The sequence below is a fragment of the Artemia franciscana genome, chromosome 1, assembly GCF_032884065.1.
Source record: "Artemia franciscana chromosome 1, ASM3288406v1, whole genome shotgun sequence".
NCBI classification, from domain to species: Eukaryota; Metazoa; Arthropoda; class Branchiopoda; order Anostraca; family Artemiidae; genus Artemia; species Artemia franciscana.
This window is the reverse complement of record NC_088863.1, coordinates 24,207,607-24,218,901: the sequence shown is the minus strand read 5'-3', so window position 1 is coordinate 24,218,901 and position 11,295 is coordinate 24,207,607.

The window sequence follows — 11,295 nt, the reverse complement described above, 5'->3', positions numbered from 1 at the left end:
AAACTGAAAAAACTAAAAAAAGGCAAAAACTACAAAAAAAACTAAAAACTAATAAAAAAAATAAAAAAGCTAAAAAACTAAAAAAACTAAAAAAAGGCAAAAACTACAAAAAAAACTAAAAACTAATAAAAAAGCTAAAAAACTAAAAAAACTAAAAAAAAGGCAAAAACTACAAAAAAAACTAAAAACTAATAAAAAAAATAAAAAAGCTAAAAAACTAAAAAAACTAAAAAAACTAAAAAAAGGTAAAACACTAAAAAAACTAAAAACTAAAAAAAACTAAAAAAAAGGAAAAAACTGAAAAATAAGCTAAAATAAAGGTAAAAACCAATAAAAAACTAAAAAAAAAACTGAAAAAACTAAAAAAAGGCAAAAACTACAAAAAAACTAAAAACTAATAAAAAAAAGTAAAAAAGCTAAAAAACTAAAAAAACTAAAAAAACTAAAAAAACTAAAAAAAGGTAAAAAACTAAAAAAAATAAAAAATAAAAAAAAACTAAAAAAAGGAAAAAACTGAAAAATAAGCTAAAATAAAGGTAAAAACCAATAAAAAACTAAAAAGAAAAAAAGGAAAAAACTAAAAAAAATTTTCATCTAAAAAACTAAAAAAAAACTAAAAAAGGTAAAAACTAAAAGAACTAAAAAAGAAAAAAAAAATAAATGACGACACTCAAAGAGAAAGCGACCAGGACAAAAGGAATGTTCGATTAGCAATCAACAAAGCACCGGGACACAGGGAGTATAAATGACGACCAGGACATAAGTAAAAAAAAAAATTAACAAAACTAAAAAGAAGGTAAAAACTACAAAAAAACTAAAAAGAAAAAAAAACTAAAAACTAATAAAAAACTAAAAAATCTAAAAATCTAAATAAACTAAAAAAGAAAAAAAAAGGAAAAAAATAAAGGAGAAAAACAAAACTAAAAAACGAATGTATATACAGACCGGTACACCGGGATACAAATGACGACCGGGACACAGGGAATATAAATGACGACCGGGAAACAGGGACGCAACTACAACGGGGACACCGGGGGAAACAGGGGGATATAAATGACGACCGGGACAAAAAAACTAAAAAGAAAAAAAAAACTAATAAAAAAACTAAAAAATCTAAAAATCTAAATAAGCTAAAAAAGAAAAAAAAGGAAAAAAATAAAGGAGAAAAACAAAACTAAAAAACGAATGTATATACAGACCGGGACACCGGGATACAAATGACGACCGGGACACAGGGAATATAAATGACGACCGGGACACAACTACAACGGGGACACCGGGGGAAACAGGGGGATGTAAATGACGACCGGGACACCGGGACAGGGAATGGTCGATTAGCAATCACCATCAACAAAGCTCAAGGGCAATCATTAGAATCATGAGGTATAGATCTGAATACAGATTGTTTTCCCATGGACCATTATATGTTGCATGTTCAAGAGTCGGTAAACCTGACAATCTATTTATATGCAAAGACAATGGGACAGCAAAGAATGTTGTATATTCGCAAGTTTTACGTAGTTAAAACCACATATATATATATATATATATATATATATATATATATATATATATATATATATATATCTATATTCACAGGTGGGACATAGGGACACAACTACAATGGCGCGTAACTATTATGGCGCGTAACGACTTACGCGCGCGGGGGGGCTTGGGGGGGGCGCGAAGCGCCCCCACCAACTAGGTGTTGGGGTGGCGCGAAGCGCCACCCCAACAGCTAGTATATATATATATATATATATATATATATATATATATATATATATATATATATATATATATATATATATATATATATATATATATATATGGTTTTAACTACGTAAAACTTGCGAATATACAACATTCTTTGCTGTCCCATTGTCTTTGCATATAAATAGATTGTCAGGTTTACCGACTCTGGAACATGCAACATATAATGGTCCATGGGAAAACAATCTGTATTCAGATCTATACCTCATGATTCTAATGATTGCCCTTGAGCTTTGTTGATGGTGATTGCTAATCGACCATTCCCTGTCCCGGTGTCCCGGTCGTCATTTACATCCCCCTGTTTCCCCCGGTGTCCCCGTTGTAGTTGTGTCCCTGTGTCCCGGTCGTCATTTATATTCCCTGTGTCCCGGTCGTCATTTGTATCCCGGTGTACCGGTCTGTATATACATTCGTTTTTTAGTTTTGTTTTTCTCCTTTATTTTTTTCCTTTTTTTTTCTTTTTTAGTTTATTTAGATTTTTAGATTTTTTATTTTTGTTATTAGTTTTTAGTTTTTTTTTCTTTTTAGTTTTTTTGTAGTTTTTACCTTCTTTTTAGTTTTTTTAATTTTTTTTTACTTATGTCCTGGTCGTCATTTATACTCCCTGTGTCCCGGTGCTTTGTTGATTGCTAATCGAACATTCCTTTTGTCCTGGTCGCTTTCTCTTTGAGTGTCGTCATTTATTTTTTTCTTTTTTAGTTCTTTTAGTTTTTACCTTTTTTAGTTTTTTTAGTTTTTTAGATGAAAATTTTTTTTAGTTTTTTCCTTTTTTTCTTTTTAGTTTTTTATTGGTTTTTACCTTTATGTTAGCTTATTTTTCAGTTTTTTCCTTGTTTTTTAGTTTTTTTTTATTTTTTATTTTTTTTTAGTTTTTTACCTTTTTTTAGTTTTTTTTTAGTTTTTTTAGTTTTTTTAGTTTTTTAGCTTTTTTACTTTTTTATTAGTTTTTAGTTTTTTTGTAGTTTTTGCCTTTTTTTAGTTTTTTCAGTTTTTTTTAGTTTTTTATTGGTTTTTACCTTTATTTTAGCTTATTTTTCAGTTTTTTCCTTTTTTTTTAGTTTTTTTAGTTTTTAGTTTTTTTAGTTTTTTACCTTTTTTTAGTTTTTTTTAGTTTTTTTAGTTTTTTAGCTTTTTTATTTTTTTTTATTAGTTTTTAGTTTTTTTGTAGTTTTCGCCTTTTTTAGTTTTTTTTTAGTTTTTTAGCTTATTTATTAGTTTTTAGTTTTTTTTTGTAGTTTTTGCCTTTTTTTTTAGTTTTTTTTTAGTTTTTTAGCTTTTTTATTTTTTTTATTAGTTTTTAGTTTTTTTTTTGTAGTTTTTGCCTTTTTTTTAGTTTTTTCAGTTTTGACGTCACCTGATCCAGTTTTTTCAGGTGACGTCACCTGATCCACGATCCACAGATCCACAGACAACTTATTTTTATATTTATAGATAGTTTTTTTTTTACTTATGTCCTGGTCGTCATTTATACTCCCTGTGTCCCGGTGCTTTGTTGATTGCTAATCGAACATTCCTTTTGTCCTGGTCGCTTTCTCTTTGAGTTTCGTCATTTATTTTTTTCTTTTTTAGTTCTTTTAGTTTTTACCTTTTTTAGTCTTTTTTAGTTTTTTAGATGAAAATTTTTTTTAGTTTTTTCCTTTTTTTCTTGTTAGTTTTTTATTGGTTTTTACCTTTATTTTAGCTTATTTTTCAGTTTTTTCCTTTTTTTTAGTTTTTTTTTATTTTTTATTTTTTTAGTTTTTTACCTTTTTTTAGTTTTTTTAGTTTTTTTAGTTTTTTAGCTTTTTTACTTTTTTTATTAGTTTTTAGTTTTTTTTTGTAGTTTTTGCCTTTTTTTAGTTTTTTCAGTTTTTTTTTAGTTTTTTATTGGTTTTTACCTTTATTTTAGCTTATTTTTCAGTTTTTTCCTTTTTTTCAGTTTTTTTTAGTTTTTAGTTTTTTTAGTTTTTTTTTGTTTTTTAGCTTTTTTATTTTTTTTATTAGTTTTTAGTTTTTTTTGTAGTTTTTGCCTTTTTTTAGTTTTTTTAGTTTTTTAGCTTTTTTATTAGTTTTTAGTTTTTTTTGTAGTTTTTGCCTTTTTTTAGTTTTTTTTTAGTTTTTTAGCTTTTTTATTTTTTATTAGTTTTTAGTTTTTTTTTGTAGTTTTTGCCTTTTTTTAGTTTTTTCAGTTTTGACGTCACCTGATCCAGTTTTTTCAGGTGACGTCACCTGACACATCCACAGACAGACAACTTATTTTTATATAGATAGATATATATATATATATATATATGTACTAGCTGTTGGGGTGGCGCTTCGCGCCACCCCAACACCTAGTTGGTGGGGGCGCTTCGCGCCCCCCCCAAGCCCCCCCGCGCGCGTAAGTCGTTACGCGCCATAATAGTTACGCGCCATTGTAGTTGTGTCCCTATGTCCCACCTGTGAATATAGATATATATATATATATATGGTTTTAACTACGTAAAACTTGCGAATATACAACATTCTTTGCTGTCCCATTGTCTTTGCATATAAATAGATTGTCAGGTTTACCGACTCTTGAACATGCAACATATAATGGTCCATGGGAAAACAATCTGTATTCAGATCTATACCTCATGATTCTAATGATTGCCCTTGAGCTTTGTTGATGGTGATTGCTAATCGACCATTCCCTGTCCCGGTGTCCCGGTCGTCATTTACATCCCCCTGTTTCCCCCGGTGTCCCCGTTGTAGTTGTGTCCCTGTGTCCCGGTCGTCATTTATATTCCCTGTGTCCCGGGTCCCGGTCATCATTTGTATCCCGGTGTCCCGGTCTGTATATACATTCGTTTTTTAGTTTTGTTTTTCTCCTTTATTTTTTTCCTTTTTTTTTCTTTTTTAGCTTATTTAGATTTTTAGATTTTTTAGTTTTTTTTATTAGTTTTTAGTTTTTATTTCTTTTTAGTTTTTTTGTCCCGGTCGTCATTTATATCCCCCTGTTTCCCCCGGTGTCCCCGTTGTAGTTGTGTCCCTGTGTCCCGGTCGTTATTTATATTCCCTGTGTCCCGGTCGTCATTTGTATCCCGGTGTACCGGTCTGTATATACATTCGTTTTTTAGTTTTGTTTTTCTCCTTTATTTTTTTCCTTTTTTTTTTCTTTTTTAGTTTATTTAGATTTTTAGATTTTTTAGTTTTTTTATTAGTTTTTAGTTTTTTTTTCTTTTTAGTTTTTTTGTAGTTTTTACCTTCTTTTTAGTTTTGTTAATTTTTTTTTTTACTTATGTCCTGGTCGTCATTTATACTCCCTGTGTCCCGGTGCTTTGTTGATTGCTAATCGAACATTCCTTTTGTCCTGGTCGCTTTCTCTTTGAGTGTCGTCATTTATTAGTTTTTTCCTTTTTTTTTTTAGTTTTTTATTGGTTTTTACCTTTATTTTAGCTTATTTTTCAGTTTTTTCCTGTTTTTTAGTTTTTTTTTATTTTTTATTTTTTTTAGTTTTTTACCTTTTTTTAGTTTTTTTAGTTTTTTTAGTTTTTTAGCTTTTTTACTTTTTTTATTAGTTTTTAGTTTTTTTTTGTAGTTTTTGCCTTTTTTTAGTTTTTTCAGTTTTTTTTTTAGTTTTTTATTGGTTTTTACCTTTATAGTTTTTTTAGTTTTTTAGCTTTTTTATTTTTTTTATTAGTTTTTAGTTTTTTTTGTAGTTTTTGCCTTTTTTTAGTTTTTTCAGTTTTGACGTCACCTAATCCAGTTTTTTCAGGTGACGTCACCTGACACATCCATCCACACATCCATCCACACATCCATCCACAGACAACTTATTTTTATATATATAGATATATATATATATATATATATATATATATATATATATATATATATATATATATATATATATATATATATATATATCTATATATATAAAAATAAGTTGTCTGTCTGTGGATGTGTGGATGGATGTGTGGATGGATGTGTCAGGTGACGTCACCTGAAAAAACTGGATTAGGTGACGTCAAAACTGAAAAAACTAAAAAAAGGCAAAAACTACAAAAAAAACTAAAAACTAATAAAAAAAATAAAAAAGCTAAAAAACTAAAAAAACTATAAAGGTAAAAACCAATAAAAAACTAAAAAAAAAACTGAAAAAACTAAAAAAAGGCAAAAACTACAAAAAAAAACTAAAAACTAATAAAAAAAGTAAAAAAGCTAAAAAACTAAAAAAACTAAAAAAACTAAAAAAAGGTAAAAAACTAAAAAAAATAAAAAATAAAAAAAAACTAAAAAAAAGGAAAAAACTGAAAAATAAGCTAAAATAAAGGTAAAAACCAATAAAAAACTAAAAAAAAAAAGGAAAAAACTAATAAATGACGACACTCAAAGAGAAAGCGACCAGGACAAAAAACTAAAAAAAAAGGCAAAAACTACAAAAAAACTAAAAACTAATAAAAAAAATAAAAAAGCTAAAAAATTAAAAAAACTAAAAAAAGGTAAAAAACTAAAAAAACTAAAAACTAAAAAAAAACTAAAAAAGGTAAAAACTAAAAGAACTAAAAAAGAAAAAAATAAATGACGACACTCAAAGAGAAAGCGACCAGGACAAAAGGAATGTTCGATTAGCAATCAACAAAGCACCGGGACACAGGGAGTATAAATGACGACCAGGACACAAGTAAAAAAAAAAAATTAACAAAACTAAAAAGAAGGTAAAAACTACAAAAAAACTAAAAAGAAAAAAAAACTAAAAACTAATAAAAAAACTAAAAAATCTAAAAATCTAAATAAACTAAAAAAGAAAAAAAAAGGAAAAAAATAAAGGAGAAAAACAAAACTAAAAAACGAATGTATATACAGACCGGTACACCGGGATACAAATGACGACCGGGACACAGGGAATATAAATAACGACCGGGACACAGGGACACAACTACAACGGGGACACCGGGGGAAACAGGGGGATATAAATGACGACCGGGACAAAAAAACTAAAAAGAAATAAAAACTAAAAACTAATAAAAAAAACTAAAAAATCTAAAAATCTAAATAAGCTAAAAAAGAAAAAAAAAGGAAAAAAATAAAGGAGAAAAACAAAACTAAAAAACGAATGTATATACAGACCGGGACACCGGGATACAAATGATGACCGGGACCCGGGACACAGGGAATATAAATGACGACCGGGACACAGGGACACAACTACAACGGGGACACCGGGGGAAACAGGGGGATAACCTGACAATCTATTTATATGCAAAGACAATGGGACAGCAAAGAATGTTGTATATTCGCAAGTTTTACGTAGTTAAAACCATATATATATATATATATCTATATTCACAGGTGGGACATAGGGACACAACTACAATGGCGCGTAACTATTATGGCGCGTAACGACTTACGCGCGCGGGGGGGCTTGGGGGGGCACGAAGCGCCCCCACCAACTAGGTGTTGGGGTGGCGCGAAGCGCCACCCCAACAGCTAGTATATATATATATATATATATACATATATATATATATATATATATATATATATAAGTCGCGTGCCATTGCAAAGCTTTGGTGGGTTGATATTTCTTAAAAATTATTATTGGTACGCCTATTTGTAGTTGTAGCACGTGTGGTGGAAACCCTGAAAGATCCACGGAATTTAAAAATTTCAGATGGATAATTGACCTCTTCATTTGGTTCCAAAACTGTGTCGACTGACTTGTAAAGGACTGCCTGGTCTCGAATCTTGGTCAAAACAATATTGTTGATTTCGTGGACGTCTATATTTTTGGGTGCAAGAATCGCTCTGATAAAATTGTTAATCTTCCAACATTTGTGGTATTACCGTCATTTATAACTACATCTCGCAAACGAATGTATTGTTCAGAGCGGAGCTTGGTCTGATTCAGGCGGATATAGCAAACGTTCTGATTCAATTTTAGCATACATATCAACGACGAATTGGTGAAACAATTGACGGCATTTTAAAATATATTCCCATTGTTTCACCATTGAATTTCAAGGTCTTGCAATAGGGACAAATTTTAGACATAGTCCCGATTTGAACACATTTACTCAAGCTATAATCATCGACTGGGCTGTAACTGAATGCCAGGCGATAACTTTCAGGTTGCTCTGATTCCTCGGCACGCTTTCTTTTCTTACTTTCTCTATCAGCAGCAAGCCTGATTTTTTGCTGTTCTTGTGATTCCTCGGCACATCTTCTTTTTTCACTTTCGTCTTATATAAATATATATATATATGTACATATATCTATTTATATAAAAATAAGTTGTCTGTCTGTGGCTGTGTGGATGGATGTGTCAGGTGACGTCACCTGAAAAAACTGGATTAGGTGACGTCAAAACTGAAAAAACTAAAAAAAGGCAAAAACTACAAAAAAACTAAAAACTAATAAAAAAAATAAAAAAGCTAAAAAACTAAAAAAACTATAAAGGTAAAAACCAATAAAAAACTAAAAAAAAACTGAAAAAACTAAAAAAAGGCAAAAACTACAAAAAAAAACTAAAAACTAATAAAAAAAGTAAAAAAGCTAAAAAACTAAAAAAACTGAAAAAACTAAAAAAAGGTAAAAAACTAAAAAAAATAAAAAATAAAAAAAACTAAAAAAAGGAAAAAACTGAAAAATAAGTTAAAATAAAGGTAAAAACCAATAAAAAACTAAAAAAATAGGAAAAAACTAATAAATGACGACACTCAAAGAGAAAGCGACCAGGACAAAAGGAATGTTCGATTAGCAATCAACAAAGCACCGGGACACAGGGAGTATAAATGACGACCAGGACATAAGTAAAAAAAAACTATCTATATATATAAAAATAAGTTGTCTGTGGATCTGTGGATCGTGGATCAGGTGACGTCACCTGAAAAAAACTGGATCAGGTGACGTCAAAACTGAAAAAACTAAAAAAAGGCAAAAACTACAAAAAAAAACTAAAAACTAATAAAAAAAATAAAAAAGCTAAAAAACTAAAAAAACTAAAAAAAGGCAAAAACTACAAAAAAAACTAAAAACTAATAAAAAAGCTAAAAAACTAAAAAAACAAAAAAAAGGCAAAAACTACAAAAAAACTAAAAACTAATAAAAAAAATAAAAAAGCTAAAAAACTAAAAAAACTAAAAAAAGGTAAAAAACTAAAAAATAAATAACGACCGGGACACAGGGACACAACTACAACGGGGACACCGGGGGAAACAGGGGGATATAAATGACGACCGGGACAAAAAAAACTAAAAAGAAATAAAAACTAAAAACTAATAAAAAAACTAAAAAATCTAAAAATCTAAATAAGCTAAAAAAGAAAAAAAAGGAAAAAAAATAAAGGAGAAAAACAAAACTAAAAAACGAATGTATATACAGACCGGGACACCGGGATACAAATGATGACCGGGACCCGGGACACAGGGAATATAAATGACGACCGGGACACAGGGACACAACTACAACGGGGACACCGGGGGAAACAGGGGGATAACCTGACAATCTATTTATATGCAAAGACAATGGGACAGCAAAGAATGTTGTATATTCGCAAGTTTTACGTAGTTAAAACCATATATATATATATATTTCTATATTCACAGGTGGGACATAGGGACACAACTACAATGGCGCGTAACTATTATGGCGCGTAACGACTTACGCGCGCGGGGGGGCTTGGGGGGGCGCGAAGCGCCCCCACCAACTAGGTGTTGGGGTGGCGCGAAGCGCCACCCCAACAGCTAGTATATATATATTTCTATATTCACAGGTGGGACATAGGGACACAACTACAATGGCGCATAACTATTAGGGCGCGTAACGACTTACGCGCGCGGGGGGGCTTGGGGGGGGGGCGCGAAGCGCCCCCACCAACTAGGTGTTGGGGTGGCGCGAAGCGCCACCCCAACAGCTAGTCTATATATATAAAAATAAGTTGTCTGTCTGTGGATGGATCAGGTGACGTCACCTGAAAAAACTGGATCAGGTGACGTCAAAACTGAAAAAACTAAAAAAAGGCAAAAACTACAAAAAAACTAAAAACTAATAAAAAAATAAAAAAGCTAAAAAACTAAAAAAACTAAAAAAAGGCAAAAACTACAAAAAAAACTAAAAACTAATAAAAAAGCTAAAAAACTAAAAAAACTAAAAAAAGGCAAAAACTACAAAAAAACTAAAAACTAATAAAAAAAATAAAAAAGCTTAAAAACTAAAAAAACTAAAAAAACTAAAAAAAGGTAAAAAACTAAAAAAACTAAAAACTAAAAAAAAACAAAAAAAAAAAGGAAAAACTGAAAAATAAGCTAAAATAAAGGTAAAAACCAATAAAAAACTAAAAAAAAACTGAAAAAACTAAAAAAAAGGCAAAAACTACAAAAAAAAACTAAAAACTAATAAAAAAAGTAAAAAAGCTAAAAAACTAAAAAAACTAAAAAAACTAAAAAAGGTAAAAAACTAAAAAAAAATAAAAATAAAAAAAAACTAAAAAAAGGAAAAAACTGAAAAATAAGCTAAAATAAAGGTAAAAACCAATAAAAAACTAAAAAGAAAAAAAGGAAAAAACTAAAAAAAATTTTCATCTAAAAAACTAAAAAAAACTAAAAAAGGTAAAAACTAAAAGAACTAAAAAAGAAAAAAATAAATGACGAAACTCAAAGAGAAAGCGACCAGGACAAAAGGAATGTTCGATTAGCAATCAACAAAGCACCGGGACACAGGGAGTATAAATGACGACCAGGACATAAGAAAAAAAAAACTATCTATATATATAAAAATAAGTTGTCTGTGGATCTGTGGATCGTGGATCAGGTGACGTCACCTGAAAAAACTGGATTAGGTGACGTCAAAACTGAAAAAACTAAAAAAAGGTAAAACTACAAAAAAAACTAAAAACTAATAAAAAAAATAAAAAAGCTAAAAAACTAAAAAAACTAAAAAAAGGCAAAAACTACAAAAAAACTAAAAACTAATAAAAAAAAGCTAAAAAACTAAAAAAACTAAAAAAAGGCAAAAACTACAAAAAAAACTATAAACTAATAAAAAAAAATAAAAAAGCTAAAAAACTAAAAAAACTAAAAAAAGGTAAAAAACTAAAAAAACTAAAAACTAAAAAAACTAAAAAAAAGGAAAAAACTGAAAAATAAGCTAAAATAAAGGTAAAAACCAATAAAAAACTAAAAAAACTGAAAAAAACTAAAAAAGGCAAAAACTACAAAAAAACTAAAAACTAATAAAAAAAGTAAAAAAGCTAAAAAACTAAAAAAGGTAAAAAACTAAAAAAAATAAAAAATAAAAAAAACTAAAAAAAAGGAAAAAACTGAAAAATAAGATAAAATAAAGGTAAAAACCAATAAAAAACTAAAAAGAAAAAAAGGAAAAAACTAAAAAAAATTTTCATCTAAAAAACTAAAAAAAACTAAAAAAGGTAAAAACTAAAAGAACTAAAAAAGAAAAAAATAAATGACGACACTCAAAGAGAAAGCGACCAGGACAAAAGGAATGTTCGATTAGCAATCAACAAAGCACCGGGACACAGGGAGTATAAATGACGACCAGGACATAAGTAAAAAAAAAAAC